Consider the following 7,458-nt stretch of genomic DNA (forward strand, 5'->3'; position numbering starts at 1 on the left):
AGAGCGTTCCTCAGTGAGCTCTTTCCCCAGGATGTTGTTGGTGATGCGAGGTGCTGGAAGGGGTTCTGGCATGGAGGGTTCCTCAATGAGCGCTTCCCCCAGGATGTCATTGGTGATGTGAGTTGCCGGAAGGGGTTCTGTCATGGAGGTTTCCTCAATGAGCACTTCCCCCAGGATGTCATTGGTGATACGAGGTGCTGGAAGGGGTTCTGGCATGGAGGGTTCCTTAATGAGCGCTTCCCCCAGGATGTCATTGGTGATACGAGGTGCTGGAAGGGGTTCTGGCATGGAGGGTTCCTCAGTGAGCTCTTTCCCCAGGATGTTGTTGGTGATGCGAGGTGCTGGAAGGGGTTCTGTCACAGAGCGTTCCTCAGTGAGCTCTTTCCCCAGGATGTTGTTGGTGATGCGAGGTGCTGGAAGGGGTTCTGTCACGGAGCGTTCCTCAGTGAGCTCTTTCCCCAGGATGTTGTTGGTGATGCGAGGTGCTGGAAGGGGTTCTGGCATGGAGGGTTCCTCAGTGAGCTCTTTCCCCAGGATGTTGTTGGTGATGCGAGGTGCTGGAAGTAGTTCTGGCATGGAGGGTTCCTCAGTGAGCTCTTTCCCCAGAGTGTCCCCCAAAACATTGGGGAGTCCCCCAGAAAATGGTGCAACATGGGTTCAGTTTCTGGGATGACCTGAAAGAGAGGAAATAAAGCAGGAATCAGGAAATGATCGTGGCTTGTAGGCCTGATAGGAATGGCCTCCCTTTTCTGCCTAGGTTAGCCAGCTGGGAAGTAGCCTGGGATTGTGGGTGAGGTGGGCCACCCAAGGAAACAAGCAAGGAATGAAGAGGAGTACATTGCATAGCATGTACTGGCAAGACAGCCCTCACCAAGTACACTTCAGAAGGGAGTGCAATGGCCAGGCTCTGTCTGCTGTACATACAAGTGCAGCTGCCTTCTACCAAGTCATACTCTTGGCTCTCTTGGCTCTACTCTGGCTGGCAGCCACTCTTGGACAGAGGCCTTTTCCTAGCTAGCTAAGATCCTTTAACAGAAGATGATGAAGTCTCAACAGGAGACCTTGTGCATGCAAAGCAATTGTTCCACTACTGGGCTATAGGCTCTCCCTTCTGTGTGAGGAAAGAAGCTTCTCCTTTGAGCAGAATGGGAGCTGATGGTTGACATGGACTATCTCTGGGTCACGAACCAACCCCCAGTTACAGCCTCTTGGCCTAGTGGGGTGGGGGGGTCTTGAAAATCTGCCTGGATGCCATAAGCAGGAAGCATAGCTGTGATCTCAGGAATGCGGGCCTGGCTCCTAGAGGTAGAAAACTGTGGTCGGAGAAAGAAAGAGTCTCTTTGGACCAAGCTCAGAGCACATTGGCCAGGAAATGTTGCCCTTGTTTTCAGGTGATCCTCCAATTCCATCTTGACCCATGTAATTGTCAAAAAATGAGATAGTTTGGAAACAATTAGCTTCCTCTTCTTGAAGGCAGGGAGAAAAAGACCCAGAGGATGTCTTGGGGCTGGGTTTGGGCAAAGGGTTCTCGCAGGACTTTTTCAAAAGTGCACAACCTCTAAAGGAGAATGACCAAACCTACCTGCCTGCTGCCACAGCCCTTTCCCCATCTCCTCCTCTAATGGAGGATAGCTAGATGTGACTCACAGAGCCCCCCCCCCCAGTCTCCTCTAACACTTTCGGCTGCATCAACAGCAAAGGATAGAGGTGGCTGAACCTGCCCTTCTGCTATCCATCCATCGGATGGATGTCTGCCCATCTCTCTCCATTGTCTAAGAGAAACAGTTCTCCAAGGAGGCTTTCCCTGGGGGGCTGGGGAGCCCTGAGGAGAAGCAGGCACTCTCATTATTCACTTACCTGTCAGTGCCCCCTCTTCATCTTCATCCCTGCAGAGATAAGGAGAAATATTCTTAGTAGCAAATCACAGGAAAGAGAGGGTCTCCTCCCCCAGTAATACTAGGGGTATCACTAGTATTACTAGGGGTATTACTAGTATGTGCCCTCCCTCTAATTTTAATTCACATGCAGCCAGGTATGTCCTCTCCCATAATCCTTCTAGCTGGCCCTGCTAATTTTGGATGATTCCATAGTTGGGAGCAGTGAATGTAATTGCTGTTGAATGTCACTCACTGCATTTTGCTCAAGAGTATTTTTCATTGAGGATTGACTGGTTGTGGCGGGGCGGGGGGTGGGCCTGCTCTCGTAGTTCACAGTCATGAGGCCAGCTTTCCCACCCCTCTCCAGTGTAGTTTCCCCACTTTTTAAAAAGTCCCCCCCCCAAAGGGACACATACATGCTGTTTTGTGTTTTAAATAGGAGGGAGGCAGCCTGCCAAAGGTATCAAGGGGACAGTTGATGAAATTGGCATTTGATTCAGCAGCCAATTACTGGCATTCTGAACATGGAAAGGAGATGGGCTCACCTTGATGAGGCAATATATGCCACACCTGGGTTTGGGCTATGTCTGAACACCTCCCCCTCATCACTCCCCGCCCCCATCCCTTCAGCTGGCCACACCAGAGCCAAAAGCATTAAGAGGAGTCAAGGGTAGAGAAGAGAGCAACTCACTTTGGTTCTGCCTCTGGGTGAGACCTATGGGAACATGAAAGAAGAAAAGGTTAGGCATGTTCTTGGAAATAACATGGGGGTGCTGGGGGGCAGCTTTTGAAGTCAGCTTCAACTGGTGGGCAGGATTTTCCCACAACCCCCCAAGTGGGCCCACAGGAGCCAGCCAGTAGCTCCTGAGTGATACAGCTTCACCGGTCGAGGACCTCCAAACTTAAGAAACACAGTGGAAATCAGCCAAGCAGGTGACCTTCGAGGGCCGCCTACATTTCAAGGAGAAGCTGTGTGGTGTGAATAGTGGTGGTGAACTTGTGACCACTGAAGTTCCCACAGGGAGCACAAACACGTGTGAACACAGCAGGCTGGGCTTCAGTTTTCTGCCCAGACAGGCTAAAACAATGGAAGGGCATCTTTAAAAACCAAGTCCACACCGCCATTAGATTTTGCTTCACCCACCATGCCAGAGACTTACCTGCAGGCCACACATGACCAACAGCCACCCATCTTGACAACTAAGCTGATAAGCTGCTAATAAACTGACAGCCGAAGACAGCCAATTTATCAAAGATGCTTCAGCTAATCTAAAACGCTGCCAAGTGAGCCTGCTGCAGAATCTTCGCAGGTTTCCAAGGGGAACCATGATGGCAGAATTCTGTGGCTGACTGTGAAGTCACAAGTTACTGTTACTGGTCATGCTGGCTCTGGTTTGAATCCAAACACTGTCTTGGGGGTGCAGCTCAAAGTGTCAGAGCACCAGGGGTGAGTCATCCCAGTCTTGCCCTCCCCTGCTCCCCACATGTCACTTTCTATTCATTTGACTTTCCCCTTCTGTTAACAAATTCTGAAGGAAGGGGATGCTTGTGGATAGGGGTGGGCTGCAGCCGCTGCTTGTGCAGTTGGACACAAAGTTTATAATAAGCCTTGCATGAGTCCTCTGTAACATCTGAGTCCTCTGTAGCATGTAAGAGGGCAAAGGCAACAGTCACATCCATTGCATGTCCCCAGCTAATTTCCCACCTAATCACTTAGATTATATTTCCACCTAATCACTTGCTGAAGTCCTTTAGCTAGGAAATTCCTCTAAATCACATTCAGCACTGAGGCCCGTCTCTGTTCAGAATACACAAAAAGAAAGTCAATTAACTTGTGGAACTTATCACCTCTAGATGCGGTGATGACCACTGGCTTAGATGGGCTTGAAAGGGGGTTAGAAACATTCATGGAGGAGGAGAGATCCCTCTGTGGCTATTAGTCATGATGGCTATAGAGAACCTCCAGGTGCACAGGCAGAATCCCAGATGCTGGGGACATGCAGTGGGTGCGGCTATTGCCTTTGCATTCTTACATGTTACAGAGAAAGCATGCAGGTTTATTATAATACTTTTATTTTATATAATATAATATAAATAATATTATAAAACCTACTTCACAGGGTTGTTGTGAAAGAGAAACTCAAGTATGTAGTATACCACTCTGGGCTCCTTGGAGGAAGAGCGGGATATAAATGTAATAATAATAATAATAATAAACTTTGTGTCCAATTACACAAGCAGCGGCTGCAGCCCACCCCTACCTACAAGTATCCCCTTCCTTCAGAATTTGCTTACAGAAGGAAAAAGGCGAATGAATCGAAAGTGACCGAGAGGGAGGGAGGGGAAATAAGAAGGACAGAGGGGAAGCACAAAAAATGAAGATGGCTCACAAAGAATAAGAGGGCGCAACAGAAGGCTGTAATGTACTTTTTGTATAAGGTTATGACAATGGAAAGCAAACAATTATCCCCGCCCCCTCTGTTTCTTCTTAGGAAACAACCCACATCCTTATTAAACTCAATAGGCCCAACTGTACAAAATCTTAGTTTCCGCTGCATATAGTTTGATGTACTGCACATTAAAATGAACATTGGACAAAGGGACCTCCTCTCTGTCCTCTCAAAAGACCCACCATGGTAGCTCATGGCCCCACAGGGGATGGATGAATCCCGCTAAGGATGCTACTCTTACATTTTTAGGCATTCTAGCGATTGCCTCCTTACAGCTATTATTTCTGCCACTATAGTTAAACCATATGTTGTTGTTGGAAGTGCTTTTGCTTAATGTTTTGCTGACATTCTGTCAGCTGGTATGTATCCCTCACTTCCTGCCCCTCTGGCTGCTGCCGCCACCAACAGCACGGCAATTACTCTCCAGTATATTATTTTATCAGGAAGCAAAAAGGTGTGACACAGAAATACGGAAGCACTCAGTTGCTGTTGAAAGTCACTTTGCTCAGTGTGTTTTTTGCTCAGAATGTTTTTCCTTGAGGATTGACTGGTTGGTAGGGTGTGGGGGGGCAGAGGTGCTCTTACCCCCGGACATTGGGGCCCTGGTCCATGGCCTCCAGGGGCAGACTCCAAATGGTCAGCAGGGGCCCCTCCTGCAACCACCTGTGCCCGCCTCGCCACACCGTACCTCCAGTATTTTTGTTTTGTATAATTTAAGCAAGGAGTGGCAGCTGGGGAGTGAGCTTAGCAAGACTTGCCTACCTGCTCCCCCAGTGTTGTCCGAAGTGACCGCTGGGCTTGTCTATTCAGCCCAGTGGCTCTTGATAACTGCGAGGTGCTCCAGCGCGTGGCATCATGGGCTTGTGGCAATCTGTTTTAACTGCACCGGTGTACTGTAGCACCTCGCAGTAAACAAGAGCCTCTGGGCCGAATGGACAGGCCGAGTGGTCACTCCGGTCACCACCACCAGGGGGTGGGAGGCAAGTCCTGCTCAGCTCACCCCCCGGCCCACCCCTCAGCCACACACATGCTATGGTGGCTTGAATTATGCAAAAACAAAAAACAGAGGCATGGTGTGGCGGGCGCAGGGTGGCTGCTGGAGGCACCCCAGTTGCCTAGGTGCATCCCTGGCACGGGGAAGGGCGGACCTGCTCTCATAGTTTACAGTCATGAGGCCAACTTTCCCACCCCTCTCCACAGAAGTTTTTCAACTTTTTTAAGAGTCCCCCCCACAAAAAATAAATAAAAATAAAGGACATGTTTCAGGTGAAAGAATGGCAACAAAAAGAAGAAGGACCTAGGTGAGTCCAATAGAAACTCTATATTGCACCACAAGAACCCACCCACACAAAACCTTTGCTGTATTGCAATATTAAATAAATCTGTAAAAAGACATTAAGGGGACACATTCAACTGCAACCTAATATTGTAAGGATTTTTCTCAAAACATACCAAAGGATGAAAGTTGCTGGATATTTAATATATACTGTTTTAGAATTACCCACATATATACTCAAATCAATACATAAACCCTTAAAATCATCGAAATTCACATATACATACACATTAAAATAACCAATAATACCCATTATGTTAATATTTCATATGGGCTAATACATAAAATCTAAAAGCACCCAACTATTCTTTCAATAATCCCTTCGTTTTATAGCTTCATGAGTTCCAAACTTCCAAAAGGTGCACAAATGCAAAGAAGGGGTCACAAAACTCTATATGGACTTCTTGTACCACATGTGCTGATGTTTTAAAATCCACATCCATAAGTAGCTTCCTCTGTCTCAAAAAGGTGATAAACCAGCTCCACATTCTACAATGCATGTGTAAGCAGTCCTTTCTGTACTGAGCTGAAAATGCCATCAGATAAATTCTGATTTTATTTATATCTATAGCCCTATTCAGATGTTAGATTACGTTCAGATGTTACAGATGCTACACATGTACACATTTTTCTGTGAATGCTTGTACATGGATTCATTTAAAAGGTGGACCTGAGTACAGGCCCCTCAAACACAGGCTACAGGTAACTTGAGAATAGGGCTTATTTGTACACATAATATGCTTTCAAGGACACTGATTCCAAGTATGCTTACATGGCAGTCCAAGGAGCACACTTCAATTTCCTTAAAAGAAAACAGCACTAGCATTTTTTGCTGTTTTTGTAATATCTTTTATTGACTGACCAATCAATCAAACTATATCGGGGCTATCAATGGCCAGTTATGGAGAAGATGGTATTTTGCCATAGGAATGTTTACAAAGTATATAATGCATAAAGGTGGCATAAAGACACTGGTTGATACTAATGCTGACAAGGCACATGTGAATCCATGTCAGCATCCAGACTGCTGCTGCTCCATTGCACTCGTGGGAGCAGGGGCGTATCTAGGGTGGGGCAGGCAGGGCACATGCCCCGGGCGCCACTTGAAGGGGGGTGCCATTTTTTAAAATTAATTTTTTTAAATGGCCACCAAAAACAAAATGGCCACCGTGTATGCTCAAATGGCCTCTGTGAGTCCCTAGGCCATGCCAGGCCTCGCAGAGGCCATTTGAGCATGTGTGGAGGCCATTTTGTTTTCAGCCATTTTTAAAAACAAATATTTTTTTAAAATGGCCACTGCACATGCTCAAATGGTCCCTGCGAGGCCCTAGAGGCCAGAGGGGGGAGGTGAACCTTTGCAGACCCCCTCATGGCCTTTAGGAAGCCCCTCGAAGGGGCTACAGGTGAATTGTTTAAAAAAATTAATATAATATAAGTCACTGTACACATATTCAGATTGGCATTATGTACAGAGAAGCAGGGCTTGTGAATACTGAGCTGAAGCTTATGAGCTAGGATTGTATTCATTTGCTCTTACTTTGCTTCTTGTGATAAGTGAGTTAAATATGATCCTTTATAATAAAGAGCCAGGGTGTGCGTCCGTGTCTCTGTGCCCGTGTCTTCCTCGGCCGTTCTGGGCATGCACGGAGCACGGCCGCAAGCACCAGGCAGCCATGTTGAGGAGAGAAGCGGGCCGAGAATGGCCTACGGGGAGGGCAGAGGCGGAGGGTCCAGCCTGGCCGCGGAGGCCGGCCGTGGAGTGAGCTGACCGCTGTTGGGAGCGGGGAGCAGCTGG

This window comes from Hemicordylus capensis, chromosome 4 (genome assembly GCF_027244095.1).
Source record: "Hemicordylus capensis ecotype Gifberg chromosome 4, rHemCap1.1.pri, whole genome shotgun sequence".
NCBI lineage: Eukaryota > Metazoa > Chordata > Lepidosauria > Squamata > Cordylidae > Hemicordylus > Hemicordylus capensis.